Raw genomic sequence first — 27,863 nt, forward strand, 5'->3', positions numbered from 1 at the left:
GGGAAAGGAGAAAACAGTTGCAATTATGCCTATATTGCCGAAACTCAGGGCACTTTCTTCGAGACTGTCCGGTGAAACCTGCCAAGAAGGCAGTAGGAGCTGCAGTTACCAAAGTTACAAACTCTGAGCAGGGAAACGACCTCGCCCGACAAGAATAGAGGTCCTCTTGCCGAGCGTGAAAACCAGTTCCGTGACCTCGCATTTCGTGATACCTATGGTCCTCATTAGCCCTGATAATCCGGATCGATTACATGCAATTGAAGCTTACGTCGACAGCGGTGCCATCGGCAATTATGTGGATCATGAAATGGTTTTGAGGATGAATCTAACTCTTTGTCCCAAGGCTGTAAAGGACGTCATGACTACAGTGGATGGTACGGAGATAGCCTCGGGGCCAGTAACGCATACCACTCAAGAGGTGACGCTAGTAAGTCAAGATGGACACCATGAGAAGATCGTGTTTGATGTGATCAAGGCCCCTCAGTTTCAGATTATTCTAGGAATACCTTGGTTAGAGAAACACAATCCTCTGATCGATTGGCGAGCAAGAACGGTCCAGTTTCCAGAATGTGTCTCTACTTGTCACCCTCCACCTGGTGTTGCACTGGCAGCAATTTCTTCAGAGACTCCCCAGTTACCTCCCGAATACCTTGAATACCAAGATGTTTTCCGGAAGGATCAGGCTAACACTCTACCTCCTCATAGGTCTTATGACTGCCAGATAGACCTGATACCTGGATCTACTCCTCCTTGTAGTAGAATTTATGCCCTCACCGAGCCTGAGAACCTTCACCTTCGACAATACCTGGATCAATACCTGGCGAATGGGTTTATTCGTCCTTCCAAGTCCCCTGCTTCTTCAGCTTTGTTCTTCGTTCCAAAAAAGGAAGGAGACCTTAGAACTTGTATCGATTATCGCTCCCTGAACCAGATCACCGTTAAGAATAGATATCCGTTACCTTTGATCCCTGAACTCCTGGACCAAGTCAGAAAAGCATGCATATATACAAAGCTGGATCTTAGAGGAGCTTACCACTTGGTACGAGTAAAAGAGGGCGATGAATGGAAGACTGCCTTCCGCACCAAGTATGGGCTATTTGAATATCAGGTCATGCCCTTCGGACTTTGCAATGCCCCGGCCACCTTTCAATATTTTATGAACGATGTCCTCAGAGAGCTCATAGATGTGTGTGTTGTTGTTTACATTGACGACATCCTCGTTTATTCTTCATCGGAATCTGAACATCGGAAACACGTGAAAATGGTCCTCGAAAGATTGCGTCAACACAAACTTTTCGCTAAGTTTTAAAAATGTGTTTTCAACGTGACTGAAGTTGAATTCTTGGGATTCATATTATCACCTCGCGGAGTACGTATGGATTCAAAGAAGGTCGATGCAGTTCTCAAATGGCCATCACCATCCTCCGTAAAAGGTGTGCAAAGCATGTTAGGCTTCGCTAACTTTTACCGCAGGTTTATCCCCGAATTCTCTCGAATAGTCCAGCCCATCACTGCCTTGTTAAAGAAAAACAAACGTTTTGAATGGTCTACCGAGGCGGAACAAGCTTTCCAGGATTTGAAGACTAAATTTATCTCTGCACCAATCTTAAAACACCCTCGCCCCGAACTCCCCTACATCGTGGAAACTGATGCTTCAAGCCTTGCCATGGGGGCAGTTCTATCACAAAAGGACCCGGTTACCAATCAGTTGCATCCCGTGGCATTTTGGTCCCGCAAATTCTCGCCTCCTGAAATCAATTACACGATTACTGACAAGGAACTTCTGGCTATCAAGTCTGCCTTTAAGGCTTGGCGGCATTATCTGCTGGGGGCCCGACACACCGTTACTGTGATTACGGATCACCGAAACCTGCAATATTTGAAAACCGCAAAAGCCCAATCCTCTAGACAACTCCGTTGGGCATTATTCTTTGCCGAGTTTGACTTCATAATTACCTATCGACCTGGTACAAAGAACGGTAAAGCTGATGCCCTTTCTCGGATGGGAGTGGAAGAACACTTGATCAACCCTAAACCTGTACCAATCATTCCCAAACAAAGAATTCTGGGTGTAATCGCCACAGAATCCATAGAGGAAGTTAAGGATAAAGCCAGGCAACTTGTAACTCCAGCAGACATACAGAATTGGCATCTGCAGGGAAAGGACTTTGCAGTAAAGGACAACTTATTGTATTTCCAAGAACGATTATACCTACCCAGCACAGATTTACAGAAAAAAGTAATCTCCTGTTATCTGTATTCTTTAATGGAAGGTCATCCCGGCATGGCCAAGACCTCAGAAAAGATCAAGCGCTACTTCTGGTGGCCGTCTTGGAAAAAAGATATTAGAGACTTTATAATGTCTTGTGGAGTATGCGCCCAAAACAAGAGTCAAAAGGAAAGACCAGCAGGCCTCTTACGCCCTATTGACATCCCACCTCGCCCTTGGCATACGCTTTCTATGGACTTCATCACCGATCTACCTCCATGCTCCGGATACAATACGATTCTAGTAATCGTGGACTTATTCTCCAAGATGGCGCATTTCATTCCGCTCAAAGGCTTGCCAACAGCAGCAACTCTGGCCCGAGAATTTCTCGAAAACATCGTCCGTCTACACGGTTTTCCTTCGGTTCTAATTTCGGATCGAGGTAGTCAATTTATTTCTCATTTTTGGCGAAGTTGCTGTCGGTCGGCTCAAATTGATGTGAGACTATCGACCAGTCACCACCCTCAGACCGACGGACAAACCGAGAGGACCAATCAAACTCTGGAACAGTATTTACGCTGCATGCTGCAACAAACTGAAAAAACTTGGAAAGACATCCTTTGGATAGCCGAATATGCCTACAATAACTCTGTCCATTCGGGAACTGGGAAACACTGTTTTTTCTTTTGTACGGCAGTCACCCTCGAACCTCGGAGTTGGATCCCCTCCAAGATCTTGAAACACCAGCAGTAGACTACCTGCATTCTACAATCACCCAAGCCTTTAAGGAAGCTGTTTCTCACCTTCAAAGGGCTAAAGAACAATACAAGAAAGGAGCAGATCAACATCGGAAGGAAGCCCCTCAATATCAAGTAGGGGACCAAGTCTGGTTATCCACCAAATATCTACCTCTAAAAGGGCCACGCACATTCAACCCAAGATACCTTGGTCCCTATTCCATCACTACCATAATAAACCCAGTAGCGGTCAAGTTGGACTTGCCCCCTCACATGAAGATACATCCGGTCTTCCACGTCTCTCTATTAAAACCCGTGCAACCTCAAACCCGACTAACTAAATCTCCAAAACCCATCCTAGTTGATGGAGGACTCGAGTTTGAAGTCAAAAGCATTCTGGACTCCAAGATCTCCAAATCTAAACTATTTTACCTAATTGACTGGAAAGGCTACGGCCCCCAAGAGAGATCCTGGGAACCTGCTGAATATGTCCACGCTCCTCGCCTAATCAAAAGATTTCACCGAACATTTCCTGACAAGCCAAAACCCCGGAGAAGCCCGGTTTGGGAGGGGGCCTTGAGGGGAGGTACTGTCATGATCTCTGCTTCCAAAAGGTCAGGGTTTTCCCAACTCCCTTGGAAGCAGATCCATAACCCAGGTTCCGAGGGCCAACCAGTCCCAATTGGGACCTTTTGGACCCAGTCCTGGCGCCAGTGGCACCAGGCTCATAAATGTGCCCAGTCCCAGCGCTGGAAGCGCCGGGCTCATGATGCTTGGGTGGACTTACCTGCAGCAGACCATGCTGCTTACTTGCCTGCCAGCTGAGCCTCTGATCCTCTTCTGTTTGGAACTACTTTTCCTGTTGGGTGGGGCAGGAGCCACTCCCTAGATTCAGAACACTGGAACTCTTCTGGAAAGCAGGAACTCTTTTCTTACCTAGGCGTGGCTGTGGAAGGAGACACCTAAGCACTACAGGAGGCTATTTAAACCACACCCGGTGGATGTATCTTGCTTTGCGTTATTCTGCATCCTCTGCAGCAGAACGCTCATCGTGTCTTCTGCATCGGATCCTGGGCCTAAGGAAAAAGGCTTACCATCCTGAATCCAGTCTTCAGCAACACCTATAAAGACAAGAAAGAACAGGTTAGCATTCCGGCATCTGAAAGACAAAGGCTTACCTACTCTTCGTGCGCTCCGGAGGTCTTCACACTGCATTCCGGCATCTGAAAGACAAAAGCTTACCGACTCTTCGCACGCTCCGGAGGCCTTCGGCGCTGCATCCTGCATCTGAAAGACAAAACAAGGTGCGTTTAAAGACATTGGGGAACTTTGATACTCACGTGCCATTACTCCTTTCCACATCAACCCCAGTGGGTATTCCGGCACCCTGCAGCCGCTCCGAACTCGTACCTGCAAAATAAAAGACAGTTAGAGCGCATCGTGAAGCAGGCAACAAGCGCTTACTTACGTGCTTCCAAGCACTTCTATTCATCATACGGACTCCATCTTCAACTCACTTCAGCCAGTCATCCGCCATCGCCGGAACCTGCAAAACAAGAGACATCATTGCTAAAGACTTTAAAGACAATAGAATTACTCGAAACTTACCGTTCGTGCAGTAAACGACGGACAGCAGTCCTCTGAAGTCAAGAGGCCTGCGCTACCGATCCAGTGAAGAAACTGGTTACAGCACCCTGCCCCGAGGCAGATGGAGAGCTCAGCATTCACTTACCTAAGACATCTTACTCTTGAAGTCAGGCATACAGTGCACAGAGGTCCAGCCCAAAGAGCCAACCGGGTGCTACACATCACCTTTGAAGATACGGTAGTCGCCCAGTCAAGACCGGCGCCTCTGCGAGAATCAGGTGAGCGTTACAAGCAGCCCCCCTCGCCCACTCCAGTCGGCGCAGGACCGGAACACCCCACCACCAGGGCGAGCAGCAGCCGTACGCCACACGCGGGGGGCGGGTGTCTCCGGCGGCCCGGGTCCAGTCGGGAAGGCTGCGCGCGTGGAGCGGACCAGCCTCCGGGGCAGGCGTTGGGTCCGGAAGCTCCAGAGGGCGGCACTCAGCCGGCTCGCAGCGGTCACCGCGGCACCCCGCAGGCCCGGAGTCGGCCCCCAGCGAGGCGCAGCGTAGTGGTCGGTTGGGGGCCTTGGGGGGTCCGATCCGCTTCGAGATCAGGCGTGCAGGTAGCCCAGGCAGTCAACAACACAGGGGGCCCGATGAAGATGCTGGATTATGACAGGAACCGATGTAGTCGGATAATCAGCGGCTAGGCACGGAGCTTCCGAGCTAAGCAGCCATTTTGTAGGCTGCTCAACAGCGCCCCCCCGGGGCAGACGCATACATTTGATAGATAGATGACAATCTTTCCTGCTTATACTGCTTATACTTATTACTGATTATAGCAGATGGAATGGTTTTTACAATCAGAATTTTCTAGGGAGCTGGAATGTCCCCCTCTGGGTTTCCAGATGAATCCTGTAGTTGCTGCAGAGTGTTCCAAGGATGGCAACACTTCAGCTGGTTGATGTGGACCCACTTATCTTCCCCTTCTGCTAAACTGCCGTTGGGGATACGGATTTTGTAGGCGACTGGTGAGATTCTGTCTACAATTTCCAAAGGTCCCCGCCAGCTAGGAAGAAATTTGTGCTGTTTGGCTTGGTTCCTTTGGAAATTGTACAAGTAGACCTGGTCTCCTACTTGGTATTCTTTTCTAGTAGTCTTAAGGTCATAGTGGGTCTTCATACAGTCTGCAGATCATTCTAGATTCCGCTGAGCATAGGCAAAAGCATGTTGAAGCTGTTTTCTCAGATTCTCAACATACTCATGAGTTGTGGAGGCATTTATCAAAGTCTGCTCTTAGGTTCGGTAGAGCAGATGCTGGCGAAGCACCATCCTTTCTTCGAGTCATCAGCTCAAATGGAGACATTTTAGTTGCAGAAGAAGGGATAGATCTGATGGCCATCAGGACAAGAGGTAATCGAATGTCCTAACTTGGCCCAGAATCTGCCACAAACTATTTTAATATGCTCACAATTGTCTTGTTGTATCTCTCAATTCCACCACTAAAGGCTAGCCGATAGGCAATGTGTAATTTCCTTTTGACCCCAAGTATCTTCCAAAACTTTTGCCATCACTTCGCTAGTGAAGTTGCTACCTCGCTCTGCCTCGATCCTTTGGGGTAGTCCAAAACGCGATAAGATATGGTTGATCATCAGGGCAGCTGCTGTTTCTGCCTTGCAATTTGGGGCCGGGAGACATTCCACCCATTTAGTGAACAAGCATGTCACGGTCAACATGTACTTGTTCCCCCTAGAGGAGCGAATCACAGACCCGATAAAATCGACTTGTAAATCTGACCAAGGCAGTGTCATCCCCCACTTTTGGAGAGGTGCACAGTGTGTGAGGGATGTTGGCTGAAATTGTGCACACACAAGACACCCCTTCAAGTATTGTTCGAGGTGCTGCCCCATGTGGGGCCAGTATGCAACCTCTCTTAAGATTTCAAGTGTTGCATGAAACCCCCGATGACCGGCTGTGGCCGCATCATGGCCGGGACTTAGCATCAGGCTTCGGAATGAGGTGGAGACCACCCACTGGTCATGGCCAGCTATGGATCTCCTTACCAACAAACCGTCTTGGATTCGGAACATTTTTGGACATTTCATCAACACTCTGAGGTCCTCTTTCCCTATGTAATCAGTATCCGTCAGGGGAAAGTCCTTAGGGTCCTCAATGTGTTGATAAAACTTAGCAATTATTGGATCCCCTTTTTGAGCCGTAATCAAATCAGCATCTAGGGTCTCCTTACTCCATTGTGCAGTTGAGAGTTCATTGTGAACATTTGTCTGGGACCTAGTGATAGCAGTGATCTGGATTTCCCCCAAAAGGCACTCAATGTCAGGTAGATCCCCTTGGATGGCTCCAGTTTTGGCCAGCTGATCAGCTATGTCATTTCCAGTTTTGTCTGGTCCCTCTACATTAGAATGACCCTGGATCTTTTTCCAGTAGATGGTCATCCCATTCGAGTTGACCAGATCATCAATATTTTGGATTCATTTCCCATGTTTCAATGGTTTGTTATTAGCACATAGCATGCCTCTGGTTTTCCAGTTGACCACGTGCTCCACAAACCCGTTCCGTACATAATCCAAATCAGTGATTATGACCAGTTTCGTGGAGTTGGTGTTGGACAGCAGTGAGGATGGCTTGATGCACAGCCATCAACTCTGCCACTTGACTACTTCAGGGACCGATTTTGTACCCAGATGAGGGTTCTGGGACATCATTCACCCATGCATTCCCTACGGCGGCTACAAGTTATTTTCCCCGTTGTTGTCCACATGCTAAGAGCATCCACCCACATAGACAGTAAGCATTCCTGCACACTGGTCTTCTTCAAAGACTTTGTGTGGGGAATTAAGGTATGCCTCCATGTTGTCCTTAGTTTTAAGACTTTCGTCCTTGAGACAGTTTTCTCTGGCACAATCATGCAAGTCAGCCAGACCTTGCGCAAGGGGACTCTTCTTGTTTTTGCCATATCTGACCTCCACAGGAAATCCTTGCATTGACAGAATCCAGGGAGTAATTCGGGAATTACTCACATTTCCAGCCCAGATTCTGTCAGATATTGCAGAGGCTGGTGTGGAGTCTCCACTATGATGTGTTCCCCCTTGGATAAACGGGCGGTAATTTTTCAATGCCTACACCGTTGCCAGGAGTGCCTTCACACAATCGTTGAATTTTTCCTCCACAGAGGATAACGTTTTACTCGCACAGGAGATTACTTTATTGACCTTGTCATGCTTTTGATATAATATTGCAGTCAAGCATGTATTTGAGAACCCCATCTCCAAGAAGAATTCCTTGTTTTTGACAGGGTAAGCTAGGCAAGGCGCTTGTGAGAGGCTTCTTTTGAGTTGTCTTACTGCTTCAGCTTGTTCTGGACCCCACTCGACCCCCCCTTAAAAAGATGGATCAGGGGTCTGGTGATCTCTGCGTAATCCTCAATGAACTTTCTGTTGTAATTAGTCAGTCCAAGGAGGCTCCTTAGTTCCCGCAGAGTTGTGGGGTCTTTTAATTTCTGAAGTACTTCGACTTTCTTTTCCTGGGGACAGAGACCCTGAGGAGTAATCTCATGCCCCAAGAAATTGACACAGGTTCTGCACCACTGTGCCTTTTGAAAGGAGTGTAGTGCTCCGACAGCCCTCAACTGTGTCAGAACATAACGGATCGCCGCTATGTGTTCCTCCACAGTTGAGCTTTTGACTAAAACATCTTCCACCTAGGCCAGGTTACCCCTTTCACCCAAGTCGGGCACGGCCTTGTGTAGAAAAATGTTAAATTCATTGCCGGAGTTGATGTATCTGAAGGGAGTCCGGGTCCATGTGTACTGCTGCCCCCGGAAGGTGAAAGCCAGCTTGTATTGGTCCTCCCTACTGACAGGTACAGTCCAGTACCCATTGGTCAGGTCAAAGGCAGTGAATTACTTTGACCCCTGAATCTGGGCCAGCCCTTGGTCAATGTAGAGAAGAGGCCATTAGGAAGTATAAACCCGTTTATTGAGCTCCCTTAGGTCAGCACAGAGTCTCCACTGGCCGTTTGGCTTCAAAATCCCCAGCACCGGATTATTGAAGGTGCTGTGGACTGGATGAATTATCCCATGGGACTGAAGGTTCTTAATTATTTCAGTAAGTGACTCCATTGATGCGAGAGGCAAGCAATATTGCTTCACAAACACTGGAGTCATGCCAGGGTCAGTGGGAATTGTTGTTGTGTGGATGTCGGTGCGACCACAGTCCTATGAGTCCACCGCAAAGAGATCTTAAAAATCTAAGAAAACATGTTTCAATTTGTGCTTCTGCTCCAGAGTCTTACAGGCATCAGCTAGGTTGACTCTCTCCTCAACCATCTGCCTGAAGTCCGGAAAGACTTACGGTTTTACTATCTCAGCGGCCTCCTCCAGCTGGGTGGAGAAGTCCCTGGTCAAAGTGCTGATTTGGACTGGTGGCCTCAGGTGGGGAAGGCAGTCCTCATGGACCTGGAAAATCACCTCATCCTACCTGAAGTCACAAGTCACATCTTCCTTACCATAAGGGAAGGAAGGGTACACCAGGAAATTCCCCCCATGCTGGGTGGAGATCCTGTCTGGTGTTGCGTCATCGTCGCCATCCCTGTCAAAACAGTCCTTAGGGATTGGTCCTAAAAGTTCATTACCTAAATCTATGGAAAAATGTTGATCATCAACCGCCATACCAATAATGGTCACTGCGGCCAGAGTGATACTCTTTAAGTTGCTGTTATCCACCTCTATTGGAATGGTGTTGTGTTCTATATTGACTAGTGGTGTTGGGTTTACCCCAACCCTTGCTGTTGGTTTTTTTTTCAGTTTCTGTCCTCTTAACTTTCACTTCCATGGAGAATTGTCAGGTCCTTTCTGGGATGGTCACTTCCTCTCCAATCTGAATTTCAACTGCATAAGGCAGCAGTTGAGCTGACCTTTTTTTTTTTTTTTTTTTTTTTTAAATAGATTTTTATTGATTTTTCACCACAAACAACGATACAAACCAAACAGCAGTGCAATAAACAATATTCCAATAAACATTTAACCATTAGTGCGCACTACTCCCCTGATCCCTCCCCCCTCGCGAGCCATTTTCCATGTCTTGTTCCGCTTCTGTAGCACATGAGCGAGCATCGTCATCATCTGGATCTCCCAAAACCCCTGTCCCGAATATGCAGGATATCAATGTCTTCCATGCCATCAAAGAGCCCAGTTCCTCCTCCCAAGACATACAACTCGCCTCTTGCCACACCGCTGTCTCAGCCTCCGCCCATTTCTGTAGGTCATTCCACCACACCTCAACCCGTGGCTTGCTACATTTTTTCCAGCCCATGGCTATTCGTCGTTTGGCCAGCACATACGCTAAGTCTTTCAGTTTGCTTACATGTTTCTGCTGCCGAGGTCTGGGAAACCCACCCAGAAGGCATGCCCAGGCGGTGTCTATGGCAAACGTGACCCCTCTCTCTCTCAGCTTGCGCGCCGCCTCCCTCCAGAACCCCTCAATCACTGGGCACGCCCAAAACATATGCGTCATGTCCGCATTTTCCTCGTCGCATTTGGGGCACGCCTGTCTGCCTGCATTCCGAAATTTGGATATCCTCAGAGGGGTCATGTACGCTCTATGCGTGACGTACAGTTGTATTTGCTGCAGTCTGGCATTTCGAGACACTTTCCTGTGGTACCCCAAAGCCCGTTCCCACATCCCATCTCCCATTTCGATCCCCACCTCACTCTCCCATTCCAATCGTAAGCATGTCAGTTCCTTCCCAACTTTCAACATCACCATCTCATACAGCCTAGAAATTTCATGACCCCCTTCCGTTGTATCATATATCCCCGCCATCGTAACCTCCGATTCGTCTGCCATGATATTCTCAGGCCACAGATCCCGAATTTTCTTCCCCAATCTGTGGTATGTAACATATTGGCCTTCGTGCAATCCAATCTCCTCGCTAAGTTCCACAAACCCCTTAATAGCACCCTCCTGCCACACATCGCCCAATGTCACCAACCCCACCGATTCCCAGTAAGTCCTAATAATCTCCCTCAGCTGTCCATCCACCCCCGCCAGGGCAACCAGTGGAATTTGCGGAGAACACGGAAGTGGGTCACCCATCATTGTACATGCCCGTCTCCACACCTTCCACCCCAGCTTCACCATCGCCGGGTACCTTCTCGTGACAGCCTCGGGCAACCAAATGACCTCCTTCAAGAAAAATGGGGCACAATCTTGCCCGAATAGTCTGAGTTCTGGGGTCTCTTCGTCGGACAGCCATTTAGACACAAACTGTAGTTGGCTCGCTATGTAATACGCCTCAAAGTTTGGGAGTTTGACTCCCCCTTTTTCATGAAAGTTCTGTAACTTCCAGAGCGCTACTCTATTACGAGTACCATGCCACAGAAACTCTCTGCAAACCCCATTTATTTTAGCGAAAAAACCCTTAGGGATCATGTATGGGATGTTGCTAAAGTAATGTAGCAGCCTAGGCAGAACTACCATCTTGATCATCGCCCCACGCCCCATCATCGCTAGGGGCAACTTCTGCCAAAAGCTCATACATGTGCGTATCTTCTCAACAGCCATCTCTGTATTATGCTTGTATTCTTCCTCAACCGTGTGGTAGATATCTATTCCCAGGTAACGGAATGTATTGACTGACCAGGGCACCTGGAGCACCGGCAACCGCTCCGTGGGAACACCCCTATAACAGCCCAGCGGGAAGATGTACGATTTCTGGGGGTTGACCGCTATGCCCGACAACCTCGCATATCTCCCCATCACGTCCAGGATATATTGTAAATTCTCCTCCGGATGACTCAAGTACAATAACAAGTCGTCCGCATACAGGGATATCAGATGGTTTTCTCCCCCCACCTCAATGCCCACGATATCATACTGCTGCCGCAAGTACAGTGCCAGAGGCTCCAGGGCCAGGATGTACAACATCGGGGACCAAGGACACCCCTGTCTAGTGCCTCTACTAAGCTGCCATCTCTCGGATATAATCATGCCCGTCCGCACTCTAGCCAGCGGAGCGCTGTACAGCAGCTCCGCCCATCTAATATATCCTGGTCCCAGTCCGTATTCTCTCAAGGCCGCCAGCAGCCACTTCCAATTAACCGAGTCGAAGGCTTTAACAGCGTCCAACGACACTATCGCCATTTCCCCATCACTGTCAGATCCCATTTCAATCACCCGGTGGAGTCGTCTATGGTTTTGGGCAATGTTTCTCCCCGGGACATATCCCGTTTGGTCCGGGTGTACCAGTTTGCCTATCACCCTTCGCAGTCTGTTGGCCAGGACAGCCGTTAGTATTTTGCTGTCCTGATTCAGCATAGATATTGGTCTGTACGACCCACAACTATGCCCGGGTTTATTAGGCTTAGGGAGCGGTATAATAGTCGCTTCCCTGAGCGATTCCGGCAACCTCCCCTTCTCGAACGCCTCATTAAGCATATCAAGCATCGGGGGGAGTACTTCCGCTCCAAAAGTTTTATAAAATTCACTGGGCAGGCCGTCCGTTCCTGGGGTCTTGCTAGTGGGTAGCTGCCGGACGACCGCCTCCAACTCCTCTAGTGTTATTGGGGCATCTAGTTCCTCTCTCTCCTCCGTGCTCAACCTGGGCAGCCCGATATCTTGCAGGGTCTCCAACATTTCCTCCCGGTCGCCGCCACCCGGATCCCCGTACAATGCTTTGTAGTAATTTACGAATTCCTCATTGACACCCTCCTGGGTATCTATCTGCTCCCCATCCTCTCTAATTATTGTCCTAATCGGGGGCCTCGGGGTTTCTCTTTTATATAACCATGCCAAAAGACGACCCGTTTTATCTCCTCCCGCATGTTGCCTTTCAATATACTTTTTGTAATTTAGATTACAGAGCCTCCCCCAATGTTCTGTACACTGCTGCTGCAGTTTAAGCACCAGTTCGTCATCTATATGCTCGCTCTTCAGCACCTTTTCCAGCTCTCTCTCCGCCTTCTGTAAATCGACCAGGGCCCTATTCTGCAAACCTTTCGATTTAGCAATCGCCACCCCGCGTACCACAACCTTAAAGGCCTCCCACAGAGTTCCCGCCGAGTCAACGCTGCCAGTGTTGGTATCGAAATAGCTAACTATTTCCTCCCGCATGTCTTCCCTAAAGGCCTGGTCTTTAAGCGCCTCTGCGCGCAGGCGCCACGTCGGGATCCGCGCTCTGGGGCGGCCATATTGCCATCCCACCACCATAGGCGAGTGGTCCGAGAGGACCCTCGCTCTATATTCCGCACTAGACACATCCCCCAAGACGTCCGACGTGGCAAAAATATAGTCTAGCCTAGTGTGCAACCGCTGCGGGGCCGAGTAATGCGAGTACTGTCTCTCAGTGGGGTGCTTAGTCCTCCACACGTCATCGAGCTCAAAGTCCCGCAGCAGTGTCCGCAGCACCCGGGCTGCCGGGGCGGGCCTAATCACCTTATCGTCGGATCTATCCATCCCCGGGTCCAACACACAGTTAAAATCCCCTCCCCAGAACACCGCACTCCCCACACACCAACTCAAGTTGGCACTCATGGTCCGGAAGTACTCTGCCGTGCCCTGGTTCGGGGCATACGTGTTCACTACACACATCTCTCTGTTCTCGACTACCCCTCTCACCATAGCCAGACGACCCTCAGTATCCACACGTTCCTGCTGCAGTTGAAACGGGACATGTGGCGCCACCCAGATCAGCACGCCTCTAGCATAAGCTGAGTACGCGGATCCTACCACCGTTCCCCCCCACTTTTTCTTCACCAGCTCTAATTTGTCTCGGGTCAAATGCGTTTCTTGCAGTAATGCGACGTCTATCTTTTGTCGCCTCAAGTACAACATAACTTTGTTCCGTTTAAGGTAGCTATTGAGGCCCCTGACGTTCCATGTTAACAATTTAAGCTCCCCCATGATGTACTGATATCTTGCACTCTCCCCCCCGACCATCCCTGTTCGTTCATGCTATCCAGAAGTCTCATCCAAAATCTTCCCTCAGGGCTCGCGATCCCATTCAAACCTCCCAACACTATGTACACCCCAACTGCCCCCACACCCCCCCTTCCCCCTGCCCATCCCCTCCCCCCCAACTCCCTCCCCAACTGTTGCCCAGCTCCATCCCGGGAACTCAGGCCCCCCCACATCTAGTTCCGGCTGTTACACACAGAGCCCAGTAGGGTAAAGTCGCCCTAGCGGCCACTTAACTAAGAAATACTAAACGGGGGTGAATGGACCAGCCCCGAAAGGCTCCCATGTACGACAACAATTACAGTGCAAACAGTGCATTTAACATCCAGTTCCAGGCCCGACCTCCCCAGGCCATAGGAATAACTATAATCAAGTCCCATAGTCTCCGGCAACACCCTCTCTCGTCGTAGAGCACTTATCTCTCATTGCCACCTTCATCCGCCCGGACCTCCGACTCCTGGGGGCTGCCCTGCATGTCCAGCCAACCCATGGCTTCCTCCGGTGACTCAAAAAACAGGGATCTATTATTGTGGATCACCTTTAATTTGGCCGGGTAGAGGAGCATATATTTCTTCCCTGCCTCTCTCAATCTTCTCTTGACCGCCCCGAAGTTCATCCGACTCCTCTGCACCATCATGGTGTAGTCTGGGTAGGCCGTTATAGTGGCCTCCCCCCTTTTGATGGTTCCTCCTTTACGAAAATGCTCTAAGATCCTTTCCCGGTCACGGTAGTTAAGGATTTTGGCTATGATTGGCCTGGGCGGACCGCCCGGTGGAGGCCTCCTAGCCAATGCTCTATGTGCTCGCTCCACCGCAAAACCCTGCGACAGCGCACCCCCGGTGATCTCTTGGAGCAACATATTTTCAATGAAGTCTGTGGGGTTATGACCCTCCAATCCTTCCGGGATGCCCACAACACGGATATTGTTCCTTCGGGCGCGCCCCTCCGCTTCTTCGGCCCTGTTCTCCAAGTTGCGTACTTTCTGTTCCAAAATATGCAGATCGGCCTTGTGTGAGGCGCAATCTGCCGTATTGGCGCTGCCCTCCTTTTCCAGACTCTCTGTGCGCTCCGAAAGGGCCTTCACATCCTGTCGAAGTAGGTTCACCTCCTCCCGAACTTCTCCGACTTTGAGGTCGAGCGCAGTTTTCAGGTCCGCCACCACCATTTCAAGCTTGGCCTCCCAAGCGCTTTTCAAGTCCGCCTTCAGTTCAGCAAGAGCAGCCAGCACGTCCTGATTTGGGCTAGCCGCGGCCATGGGTGGTTTCTCCTTGGTCCGAGCACTCTCTGGGCCCGTCGGTGTCTTGGTAAACTCGTCCAATGTGGGCTGTTTTGCTCTCTGTCTGACGGCCTTGTTCGCCATTCCACAGCCGCTGTAAGCCGTGGGCCCGTACACGCGACCCCGTTGTAGGATCAGCCACTATCCGAGTATCCCTCAAAGGTCAGGGCCAAAGCACGTAGTCCGTTGCACCAGTCAGCTCAGGCGGGTCCTAGTGCCGACCGCCGACCGTCGCCGACCGTTTCCCAGGCCCGCGTTGGGTCATCGGTGCCCACAGAGACGCGCTGACGCTCTCCCAAAGGCTTATCTGTATCTTCACGGCCTGCACCGCCCACGTCGCCGCCGATCACTGCAAGGGTGTTCCTTTCAACGCGTTTGTGTCCCCTCCATTGTCCGGTGTGGCCGCCATTTTCACTCCGTCCGGTCCGCGACTCCAGGAACTTCGATGGCATTTATCTACCGTTGCCAGGCTTGTGGAGGTTTCAGCTCTTCCATAGTTGTGCAGCTCATATTCATGGACAGGTACTCTCGTTTCTGGCCCGCGGGAGTTAGTGCCAATGCACTATTGCACAGGATAAATGTAGGATCTCCGGGAGCTCTCCCAAGAGCGCGTCCTCTCACATGGCTTCCAAGCCACGCAGCAGTTGAGCTGACCTTAATGCTTTCTCTGGGTCATCAAAGCCCATGGGATTACCCGCCAATCAGGACCAATCTTTGAAGTTTATTAGGTCCAAACTAATGGCAAAGTGATTGAGAATGTCACTGCCTAAGTAAAATGCGGCAGGAACATCTCGCACGACCCAACAATTATGCACTATGCTCTTGTTGCCTATGGAAATTTTGAGCATACACCTGCTAGGCAGGAGATGTTTGGAATTGGGTGTTTCCAGGTCCATTTCCCATTTGTCTAACGGTTTAAATGTGGGAATGGCTGGATCTTTTGGGAGTTTGCGGAAGATGGCTTCGCTGATGAAGCTCTTACCGTTGTTCACACACACACGGGCGAGAATAGAGTCCTTTTGTTGTCCTACTCCAATTACTGTCACGTCTGGGATTTGATTGTTCTGGAAGTGAAATTTGATTTGGTCAGGTTTTTGTTCAACCGCGTGGCATGTGCTGTTTAAACTAACATGGTTGACATTCTGTTTCAATTTTATTGGTCGGCTAGTCTGGCTCAATCTATGAGGGGTGACAATCTACGCAGGATGTAATTCCCTAGTAAACAAGGTGTGCCCTCTGGAGTCACAACTATGACCGGGGGCTTCACCTTGTGTCGCCCAATTTTAATGTCCAAATCCGCAGTCCCCTCGATGGGAATTTCCTTCCCGTCGAAGTTCTGAAGTTGTCCAGGAAGAGAGGTGAGAGGAATTTGGTATTTCTGCCCCCTTCCCGAATTCAGTTGATCAAAGGCCCTTTTTGACAGAAGGGTAGCTTGGGATCCAGTGCCCACCAGTGCCAAAATTGTACATTGCCCCTGTATTTGGACCGGGGCATAAAATCCTCCCTCCTTTTCCTCAAGGGGGTAAAGATAATGTACATTTTTGGACAACTGGTGGGTTACTTTCTTGGTTTTGGACACTGACAGGAAGGTGATTTGGGCAGGATTTTGTTTGGAGTCTTGGGAATCTGAAAGAAAAAGGTGACGGCTAGATATGGGGGATGTTTTGGGTTCCCCTGGTTCTGGGCTGCCCCCCCCCTTTTGGGGGCAGTCACCAGGATGGGTTTGAACCAGGGGATTTTTGTGCTGTTGATTCTGGGGTTTGATGATGGGCGGTGCTAACTCAGTCCCCACATCTAACCAGTCTGGATTTGGATCCTTTGGGACCCATTTTTCTTTGGGAGGAGTTCCCCCATCTCTGAAGGACAAGATCCTTTTCCCAGGATCCTCTGAGGATCCCTCTCCTTCAAAGTGGAAGTTTCTTACCTCCTCCTCAAAATGGGTCTTTTTGGGCTCTTTATTTCTCCTACCCCCTCTCTGCTCCTTGGGTTGCACGCTTTCAGGGGCAGGAGATTTTGGTTCCGGTTCCTGGGTTTCCAGGGGCTTTCTACAAGTGGGGAGGAAGCTTCCTCCAAGGCTTTACACTCCCCTTCCCCTTGTGCCTCCTCCCTGGGAACCAGTGGGTTGTCGGGGTTCTTCCCCCGTCATTGCTCTGGAGCACCAGGTTCTGGGTTTGAGGCATTCTGAGCCGCCATGCTCATCTGAGGGTTCTGTTGAGCCCTCAGCATGCGACCCAGATCCTGTTCCATGTTTTGGACCTGGTGCTCTAGTTGGGACACCCGCTCTGGCTGGTACGGGTCCTCATATCTCCCCTGGGCTGATCCCGGGAAGGGTAGCTATCCCTTCTCCCAAAATACCCCGGGTTAGGAAAGTTCGGGTACCCCTTCACCCTTGGCCTCCCCTCTCCCAGATTGGGCAGTCTGGGTTCAGGTAAGTGGGGAAAGAAGGATGGATTGTTTTTGGCGTTAAAGTTTGGCGGGTATCTTTGAAAGAAATTTTGTCCAGTATTTGGGGGATTACTGCCCTCCTGGGGGAAGTGAGGAGGGAAGTTCCCTGGGTTAGCTGATGTCTGGTTGCACCCCCCAACCCCACCTTGGGCTGGAGGAGTCCACACATAACCCAGGATGGCTCCATTGCCCTTGTAGTGTGGGCTGATGTAGCCAGGAGAGTTAGGGGTTCCATTTGTGGGATTGCCTCCCTGTTTGTGATTGGCCCGAGGGCCTTCTGGATTTGGGGTTGTTTTGATTCGGTGCGGGCAGCTTTTTAGTCCCCCCATCTCTAAATCTAAAATGGGGGCAACCTTCACCTCCACTACTTTAGCAGCAGTAGGGGTGTTAGTTGTTTTGGGGCTTTTGGGATAATTTTTATTTTTCACTGGCTTTTGCATCTCATGAATGTGTGTGGCTTGTTCAATGACCCAGTCTAGTGATCTTTTCTCATAAAAGTCCCTCACTAGCTGGGTCATGATATAATTAGGAAGAGTGTGGAAGAAAGTATTTACAAACTCTTTGCTGTCAGTGCGCACCCTTCTAGTGGTCTGCGCAAAGGCACGTTTTAACTCATGAACAAATTCTTTTGGGGCCTGATCTTCCCCACATTGCAAGTTATAGGCTGCCTTACGAGCCTCCTGAGGATTCCTGTGAATAGAAAAGTGTTTCAAGATGGCCACCCTATAGGTGAACCATATGGAATGATTCTGGTCCTCCAGCCCCGCAAAGAAGCTGGAGTACTCGGGAGAGAAGGTCCACTTTACATATTGAATACAGCTTTGGCCGTCCTTCAAATGGAAAGTTTCCATCATTTGTTCAAACAGCTCAAAGTGCTCCCAAACCGAATACTTTGCATTCTCGTGATAGGGTGTGATGACGCTCCTAATGACTTTTATTTGTTTTAGGAGATCCTTGAGCAAGGCCCTCTTGACCTTGTTGGCTTTCTTAGTTCGGGTGACCCTGGTCCACTCATCCTCTGACTCAGAGGCACTGCTATCAGAGGTGCCTGTCTGGTCTTCTAGGCTCTCCCGGATTCCGCAAGCTAGGGAATGGCTGGCAGAATGTGGGGGCCAAGTTTCTTGAGTCCTGTGGCGCTCAGAAGAGTCTTCTGATTCTTCCTTGCTCCCAGGATTGGCTGAGTGCCCCCCCCCACTGTCCTAGCTGGGAAGAGGTTTTCAGGATGCCCTTAGTGGGCCTACTCTCATGGAGTTCCCCACCAAATTTTACAGTCTGGTCTCTGGTGAAATTACATTTTTGAGGATCCATTTCTCTGAGCCTCCCCTCATTGGAGTCTCCCTGATCAGAGAAGATGGCCCTAGTACTTGGGAAATCATACATAGATGCCCGCCCATCCATTCCTGGGAGGTGCTGATCTATGAGCCCCATATTTCTCATTGGGTTGAAGTCTGCCATCCCCGTGGCCCTTGGCTCATGTGCGCCAGTGGACATGGGGGTGGTGGAGTCCATGGAGTTGAAGAGATGAAAGTCTATGGTACCCGGGTTCCTGAGGTTATGCTCAGGTGTTTCCCTCTCCCAGCAGACCTCATCTCTCTCAGGCCCTACTCCCTGTTGCCATACAAGAATCTGGCCCTTTTGCTCTTCTATCAATGCCTTAGTAGTCTCTATTGGTTGTTCCTGCATGGCAACCTGTCTGTGGAGCCTGTAATTTTTCTCACAGAGAGCCTCATTGTCTCTCTGTGCTTCCTGGGAAATTTTAGAATATTGGGCCAATTTTTGCTGCAGGAGGGTTATCTCCCGAGTCCTGTCGTTAGTGGTCTGGTCCTTCTTGGCCAGAGCATCTTCCACCCTCCTGGCATGCTCAAACAGTTTTCCGTGGTCTTTTTGGAGTTCATCCAGTTCCTGAAGGACCAGGTGATTTTCTTCTATTTTGGCTTTTAGGTAATTGACCTCCTGGCCTAAGGTGTCCCTTTCCTGAATGATAGTACCCCTCTGTGCAGCCAGGTCATCCCTTTGTCTTTGGAGTGCACCAGCTCTCTGGCGCTCTTCATCAAATTCTGACTGGGTGTCAAGGTCTCGGTGAATTAATGTATTATTTTCTTCTTTTTCTTGGTCTAGGCGGTTTTGCAGGGTGACTATCTGCTCTGCACATACTCCATTGTAGTTCAATTGCTGCTCCAGCTTTTGTTGGCGCCATAGTAGGGAGTCCAAACTTTCTTGGCACTCTTTCTGCAGCGCCAGTACTTTGGTATCCTGCTCTACCTTCTTCTGCTGCAGGATATCCATATCTCCTTTTGTTTTTACCAGGTACTCCCTGGTTTCATTTTCTGATTCTATGCTCTTTTGTAGCCTTTGCTCTGCAGAGTCAGTTTGGGCTTTTTCTAGTTATTGTACACGTCTATTTGTCAGATCTAGGTTTTCGGCATATTTATCCTGTATTGCTCCAATATGGAGGTAAAGATTTGCCACTATTCTGGCAATTTTGCCTTGCTCTTCTTTTACCTTAGGGGCCATGTACAGTTCACTCAGTGCCATGTGTAATGGACCCTGATCCTGCTATATGTCCAATCCTGTGGCAGTGGCCTGTTCTTTAATTTCCTGCAACCAAACAGTCTGATCCTGTTCTGTCCATTCACCCCTGACACATAATTTGTGCAGTAGATGTTCCCTTGCCATATTAATTTTTAATAGGGTCACCATTCCAGAAATATTAATTTCCTTTCTGATTTACAGAAGTTATTTTATTTTTGCAAACAGACCAAATACCTTAGAGTGTTCCTAATGAATGGTGCTTTTTACAGTGTAGCAGTGTGGTAGCCCAACAGGGTTTATGTACCCAGTCAGTTAGCACGCTGTATTAGACTGTCACAAGTGGTATGTCTAATTCAGGGATCCCGGAAGAGCCCCCAGTCTTGTAAGTGATTTCAATCCAGCACTTCAGCTAAGTCAATGCCTAGCGTGTAATGCGCAGCTGAAACCCTTAATTATTTATTTGTGTCTAAAAGTTCTTTTATTCTGAACGATGTACCACTTATATCACGCCCCTCTCTTTGAACCCCCTGGTCACACTGAACCAGGAATCAGGCTGGTTTGCAAAGTTAAAATATTGATTTAGGTATTTCACAATATAATCACACTATTTATAATGGGTATACAATAATCACCAATGGGGTGATGTCCACTAAGCAATCTCTTTAATCATAAGGAGGAATAAGGAGCAAAAACAATGCAACACAGAAATAATACTTTTGTGGGTTTGTTCAAATCAAATGGCAACGTGGTTACTATTTCCCCCTGCACACCCCTCAACCCCCCAATATGCAATGTAAAAAGATAGGAGGAGAGAGAACAGGTTTCAGGAATGCAGAATTCAAGCAAATGTCAATCCCAATTTCCCCCCAGCAAACACAAGAGAGAAAAAGAACTAATTGGCAAACTGTCAAAATGGTTTTAAAGTTGGCTTTGAATGGAAGAGGTAAAACACAAAAAAATGGGCTAAATCACTGAAATTGTTGGAATTCTAATGGGAGAAACTGTGTATGGTTGTAGACAAACACTAGCAATGATTTGAGAGTAATAAGCAATGAGAAAGCTTAATTTTGAGGTCGGGTGCAATGAAAAGCTATTTTACACGTTATAGATTTTGCCAAACAAAAAATTTGCAGCAAACTTCTCTCTGGAAAGCATTGGAAAGCCTAGGATGTTAGCTACAAGCAGATACTTAAATTTCGTTTCTAGCATGAAAATTGAAGAAGTTATCAACGTTTTCATAGAGGTCTTTTTTTTCAGATAGAGGCAAATTGTAAAACAAGGATGCGCTTTTAAAAAGACAAACAAGATTTCCTTACACTAGGGATGGACTATGAAGATGCAAACTACACGACAGCACAACCACCAGCCCAGGACGTCTCGATCAGGTTTTTGCCTGCCGAGACGCTCGCCTTCTTCAGAAAAATATACATCAGCGCAAAGATTGGTTTAACACTACTAGTATAGAAGAAATAATATGGTGGAGATAGAGAGTTCAGGCAGTTCAACAATATTCTAACAATGCGGCTATGGATATCATAGAGGATGGGTTTGGATAGGGATGCCTATGGACAGTACATAAGCTAGTGACAGTCCTATACTAAGGATACTCACTATATAGGTTTGAACAGAACCGTCAGGGATTCAGGTCAGTCAAGATTTCTGGACAGGAATTCTACTGGGCACACTGGACTGGACAGCAAGGCGCTCTGGTCTGCGATCAGCAAGGCGCTCTGGTCACCGCACGCTAGGACTGGACTGGATCTGCAATGGCTCTGGTTCACAGCTATCTGGTCACAGCACGGCTCTACTGGGTTGGGTCTTTGGATTCTGGCAATAATTCTTAGCAGGAAAGCAGTACAGCACAGCCAGGCTGGTCTTTGATTCTGCTTAGATGTCTGGGGTAAATTCTGGTTTCTGGAATTTTAAAGCCAAGCTGAGATTGGTTCAGCTTAGGCAATGGGTCTTTCTGCTTGCCAAGTTTCTGGAGTCTGGAATATGGATAGTTCTCTTGCAAACTGCTCCGCCAGCAATCGGTTGGTGGGTGAATGTGTGTGTGTGTCTAAGTCCTTAGCTGTCTCTATTTATGCATTTGATAAAGGGGTGTGTATGCTGGATTATCCTAAGAACACCCCCTAGGTTGGCTATAGGCTAGCATCTTTCTCCTCTCCGTTGATTGGAGGAGAAACAGTGTGTCACCATGATGATGTGGTTTTATGAGCCAGGGAATCGTCCCCTTGGTTTTTAAACATGAAATCTACTTTTCATATAATACATATTTACAATTTTACAAGCTGTATAACAATAACATGTCTAGATCACATATTTTGTGGAGCAAATGCTCTTCCAATCCCCTTCATTGTAGGATCTTGGGTCTGGATTTGACAGATTTTCACACTTTTTGTCTGGGACACAATCTTTAGTTTGTCCAAAATTGGTACACATGTGCACATTGTACATGGGCATACGCGTGTGAAATTTCATGCTTCTGACATAGATACATTTGCTATACAACCACAATTTCTACAGTTATGTCCCAGATCATAGCACAGAGTTCTGGCTCTTCTTAAAATGTACAGCAATAATTTAGGTTCAGAAATCCGGGGTTTCTATATTTTTTACAATTTTCCACAGTAAATTATCAGTCTTATTAGAAATCTGCTTTTTGTCCATTGTGAATCAACAACATTGTCTGTCCCTGCCTCCTTTTCCTTCTTGCAGCTTCCAGCAACAATCTCCGCCCACTTCCTTCTGGCAGATGCCCTTTACAATCCTTCCTGATTAGTATCTCCATGCCTGGGAGAAAGCCCATTGTGCTCTTCCCAGAGCAGCCCCAGTGCCCCTCCCCTCTTAATCAACACCTGAATGTGAGTTCCTGGTCCAGAGGCATTTGGGTGGCAAGGAGTAAGGAGGTAACTGAATCACTATCATAACCCTGTCGCTTGACATGCATGCATACAATTGGGCAATGCAGAAGATGAAGCAGACATTTGGGGGGCAATAGGCAGTGAAGAGCAATTTTGGAATACAGTAGGATGCATGGGCATGCAAGGGTCACTTTGTAGAGTGGGGGAGAGGTTTGGTGAGGTGCAGGGCACTGAATGCTTCACTGCACAGGTAACGATTCCTAACAATGGAGTTGAGATTAACAGTAGTCCAAGTAGGTGATCTGCATGGTTGATCTGCATAGACGTAGGCAGCGTTTTACTGGACGCACGGAACCGTATATGTAAGAGACTGCGGGAGAGGGTGGGAAACTGGTAAGGTGAGTGAGGGTGTGTATTGGTGATGGGAGTGGGTGCACAACCAATGGAAACATCTCAGTGCAGGGATAAGTTTTGAGGGGAGCGGAAGGGGAAGCACATGCAGCACTTGGTGTGTCAGATTAGTCTGAGAGCTCCGTATTATCCGGGGGCCCACCCAGGCGAGGAATCTGCATGATGATGGGGTCAAGGCAGACAGGTGAAGCAAAGGGATTGCCTAAGATAAGTGGGTGTGTGGGAGGGGCCACAGCACCTCTTACCTGACAGAGTATCATAGGTGCTTTGGAGACTCAGGTTCTGATTTTGCTGAAGGCGGGCAGACAAAGGAGTGTCCAACAGCATTTTTTCTCCAGCTAGGCCGACAAGCCCAGAAAGACAGGAAGATAGGAATGAGGGGCCTTATAGCTGGGCCTTCGAGCTGTGCCAGCTTCGCCTCCCGGCTCGGTTGGGCTGTTTCCATTGTGTTACCATGCAGCCAATCGGGATGCAGGTTGGTCACAGGCTCTCCTGGGCACTGAGGGTGCTTCAGCATAGCATCACACACTGCAGCGCTCATCTTATCAGGTCCTCCAGAGTCAAAAGGCTCTATTTGCAATAAGGCACTTGCTGGGACATTGATGTGACCAGTCCCAGCAGTGCTTGTCGGAGAGGGAGAGGAAATGCAGGAATGCCGCAGGAAAAGACAGGATTGCCGCAGCGACACAGGCTTGGATGTAGGCTCTCTTCTTAGAGAGGACAGAGTCTGTACTGCCTTTGCAGCAGGCGAAAGGCCAGTTTGTCAGGGGTTGAGCCTGATGCCCTCCACTTCCTCTCCGCCGCCCTACACTTGCGTTTAAGGGTGGCAAGGTCGGAATCTTACCAAGAGTTGCACTTGGATTTGGGCTTCAAGCGGATCCTCATGACAGGGGCAAGGACATCTAGAGTTTGAGATGGAAAGACGAAAGTTAGAGGGGGCTGTGTCAGGGTGTGAGTCAGCCAAAGGTGCAGGAGGAGGAGAGAAAGTAGCGGCAAAAGCCTCAACTGACACGTGTCATGGGTCGAATGACCGAGAAGGTAGGTGGTAGTGCTGAAGTCGGCTTGGCCGGAGGGGTAGAGAGAAGTGGAGAGAGAGCTGGGGGGAAAGGAGAAAGTGATCACTCCAAGAGAGGGGAGTGGTGAGAGGGTTAGAGAGGGGGAGGTCTGAGGAGATCAGAACATTCAAGGTGTGCCCTGCAGAGTGAGTCGGGCCAGAGGGAAGAATAGAGAGTCACAGAGGGTGCATAAAGAGTCCTGAGGCAGGGCTGGTAGCATCCAGGTGAAGGTTCAGGTCTCTGAGGTGAAGAAGATGAGCGGAAGAGGCAAGGAGGGAGGAGGAGAGGTCAGCCCACTCAGAGGAAGAGGGCGACCTGGCCAGGAAACCTGGAGATAGTGGCCACAGTAAGAGAGAGAGGAAAGGAGAGCTAGAGAGCCTGCAGACCAGGCATTCAAAAGAGCAGTAATCCTGCATTGGAATGATAGAAGCAGGGATCCACTCCAGGAAAATCAAGGCTACCCCCCCACCTGGATGGTTGGTTCTGGGTTTGGAGAGAATCTTGTAGCCATCGGGCAGGAGAGTGTCAAAACTTGTGACAGAGCTAGCCGTGAACCAAGTCACGGTGAGACAGAGTACATCCAAATCAAGCTCTTCCAAGTGCTGGCAGATGTCAGAGGAATGTTTGACATCTGTACAAGAGTTGAGAGTACCGATATGGAGCAGGTTGCCAGATTTGAAGGACTTCTGGGGAGCGGTCCAGGCGAGAGGTATGCCCTGCAAACAAATTGGAGGTGCCCGAGAGTGGGCAGAGGAGGATGAAAGAGAATGCAGGGTAGTCCAAGATACAGCCAAAGATCTATTCGGTCTATGTAGCCTCTCTCTTTAGAGCCCGTAAAGGCTTCTTGGTTTGCATGGCATTCGCTTTAAACTGGATTTACCATTTGTGTGGGTGTACGCATGTGTGCAAATTTAGTCTGGCCTAATTGGATTTTCTAACTGCCAACATTTTCACAAATGCAGGGTTGTTGATGGGCGGGAAGGAATTCAGCTGCCCATTGTGTACTTCTAGGGAAAGTCAGAGCCACTGGGGAGATTAGTTTGCCAACTGTGAGGAACCAGGAATGAGACACAGAAACACAGACTTACAGTTTTTGGGCATAAACCTTTATTAAAGTAAATGGGTTTAGGGAAATGCCTCTGTTCCCTACTCTATTAGGGGTTTCTCTACCTATAACAAAAACTAAGGGTCTGTCAAGGGGAGGATGTCCAAAGTAAAACTGCCCTGTGTCCAAAGTACTATTCTGGCCCTCACATTCTAGTAACCTAATCTGTAATGTGAAATAGGTAATGCATTTGGCCTTCGTGGTTCATAAAAGTTCAAAAAGGAAAATATGTAACTCCAACATAAAAGATCCAATAGGAAAGAGTTCCTCATTCCAGAGGGTGGTTCCCTCCCCCTGGATTTCTCCTCCCTTGGTTGTTTATTCAAAAATGTCAGTTCCTTTGCTTTGAGAAATAACAAAAAAAGGAAGTAGTATACAACTCCACTTGGCTCTTTTCTCAGCAGGATGCCTGGTGTGCTTTGCAAGGTTTGCAATGGTATAATTAGGGTATAAAAAGGTCCAACAGGATAGAGTTCCTTATTCCAAAAGGTGGGTTTCCTTTCCCTGGATTTCTCTTTCCTTGGTTGCTCATTCAACAATATTACTTCCTTCGGTTTCTCTTGATCAAATAAACAACTTGGCTTTCTCTCTTTGTCTTTTGAGGATACCTGGTGTACTCTCCTGCCAGGTTTCCACTCCTCCTCCTGTGGTTAACACAACCATTTTGCTAACCCCGATTTTCTTTCCTCAGGACCCCTTTTCTTTCATATACTTTGTACACAATGTTCAATCTGTGTTTGTCTGGTGCATCTTTTCCCTACCAGGGCTTCCCTTTCATGCACACACTTGCAATTGTCTCGTATTCTCTCCTGCCAGGGCTTTCTTGGATATACTCTCTTGCAATTGCCTGGTGTACTTTCCGGGCAGGGTTTTTTCTTCGGTGTACTCCCTTGCACTTGCCTGGTATACTCCACTGCCAGGGCTGTTTTAGGCAGGCTATGCACACCTCTCCAAGGTAAATATTCTCTTGTTTCTGCTTCTTCTAACAGTGTATGTGCATGGTATTCTATCCTGCCAGGGATTCTTTTAACTGTGCATTGTACACATTCAGAATCATGAAAACTCTGCATCTTCCTCTCATTCCCTCTCAGTACAAAGTACTCATTTTATCTCTCTTTTGTATACGTTGTTAATGTTATCTGGCATGATCACCAATATGTCACGGTGTCCCCGCTTCCACTAGGTGGACTCACTGGCTTTAGCTGGCGCAATCTCTCTCTCGTGCGCAGTCAGCCGGTAGCGCTTGTTCGGTGTCTCCTCTTCAGTTGCCTTAAGGGCTTCCTGGCTGTTCACTGTCCCTCCTGGGCTCCTCTGCCTCGTATCTTCAGGCTCCGGTACAGCAAAGGCTGCTTCCAAACACCCGCAAACATTGGTAAGCCCTTTGTAGGCTTCTGGCATTCCTGCCGTCTATGCTTGGCTCCTCTTCTTCCTGACTTCAAACTATGGTAAGGCAAAGACTGCTTCCCCACCTGCGAACACAGGCAAGCCCTCGTTTGGCTCCTGGTGTTCCTGCAGCGTGTCACTTTTCAGTCCTGGAGAAGGTCTGCTCCATGGCTCCCTCGCCAGCCTCTCATTCTCTTGGCTCGTCCCGAGAGGCAGCTTTCTCTCTCCAGCAACTCTCAGCCCTTGTCAGGGGTTCCACTGGTTTAAATCTCCTGAGCTCGTAAAGACTGGAGCGCAACCTGTGTTCCTGGCTTTCCTTGATCTGTACTCCTCTTCCTCGTCACAGTTCTTTGGTGGTTATAAGAATTCAAGCATGCACATCTATTCCCATAAGTAAAGTCAGGTAAATCTAGGCAATTGTTCTATAATGGCAAGTTGTAGATGAATTAAAGGTAGAAGCTGAGAAGGTATTTTCCCCTCAGTCAATGAGGGGAGGTGGTACAGTAAGCCATTAGGCTTCAGGCAGGGATTGGGTAATCAAACGATGGAGGGTACCATGTCTCGTCCAATGGCACCATGATCTTCTCCCAGTGGTTGTCTTGCTCAATGTCAGCCTACCTCATATAGCCACCCCCAGGGTCAGGATCAGGTAGCGGCTGCAGTCCCCTGGCCACAAGGGGAGAGGTCACAGCCAGGAAAGAAGTGATGACACCATCAGATTCAGCACACAACATTTTATGTAAGACTGATGGAGAACTGGGCTGCTTCTGAGGCTCCTGACTCTGTTCTGGCATAGTCATGATCTTTGGTGGAAGCGACGATGTACTGGAAATCTCTTCCTGCAAGCTCTTCTGCTAGCCTCCTGCACTGCATTCTGGTACTCAATGCTTGAAGCCTTTGATGCTCTCATAGAAGAATTCCTGACCCCGTAGCATTTGATGGACCAAAGGTATGGGCCTATCTGCTGCTTTGCTGATTACTCTGATCCCGAGTGGGTTTCTGCTTCTGCGCTTCATCTCTGAACCATTGCGGCACATCTTGTATATCTGTAGCTGCGATCCACATGGTAGCATTTCTGCTGCATTGGCTGATCCTTTGTCCTCACCTGAGCGGTCTCTGACATGTTTGCACAGCCCCCTCTTTGTACCTGTGTTGCTGTTGCAGTGTCCTCCTCCTAATGGGTCATTTATATATAATTCTTCACCATTGGGATCCTTTTGTATTGTCTGGCACCTACTGAGACACTGCTTGTACTGACCGGAGACCCTAACTAGTGCCTAACCAGACCCAATTCTGAAACCAA

Source organism: Ambystoma mexicanum, chromosome 13 (genome assembly GCF_040938575.1).
Source record: "Ambystoma mexicanum isolate Mex_15411 chromosome 13, UKY_AmexF1_1, whole genome shotgun sequence".
NCBI classification, from domain to species: domain Eukaryota; kingdom Metazoa; phylum Chordata; class Amphibia; order Caudata; family Ambystomatidae; genus Ambystoma; species Ambystoma mexicanum.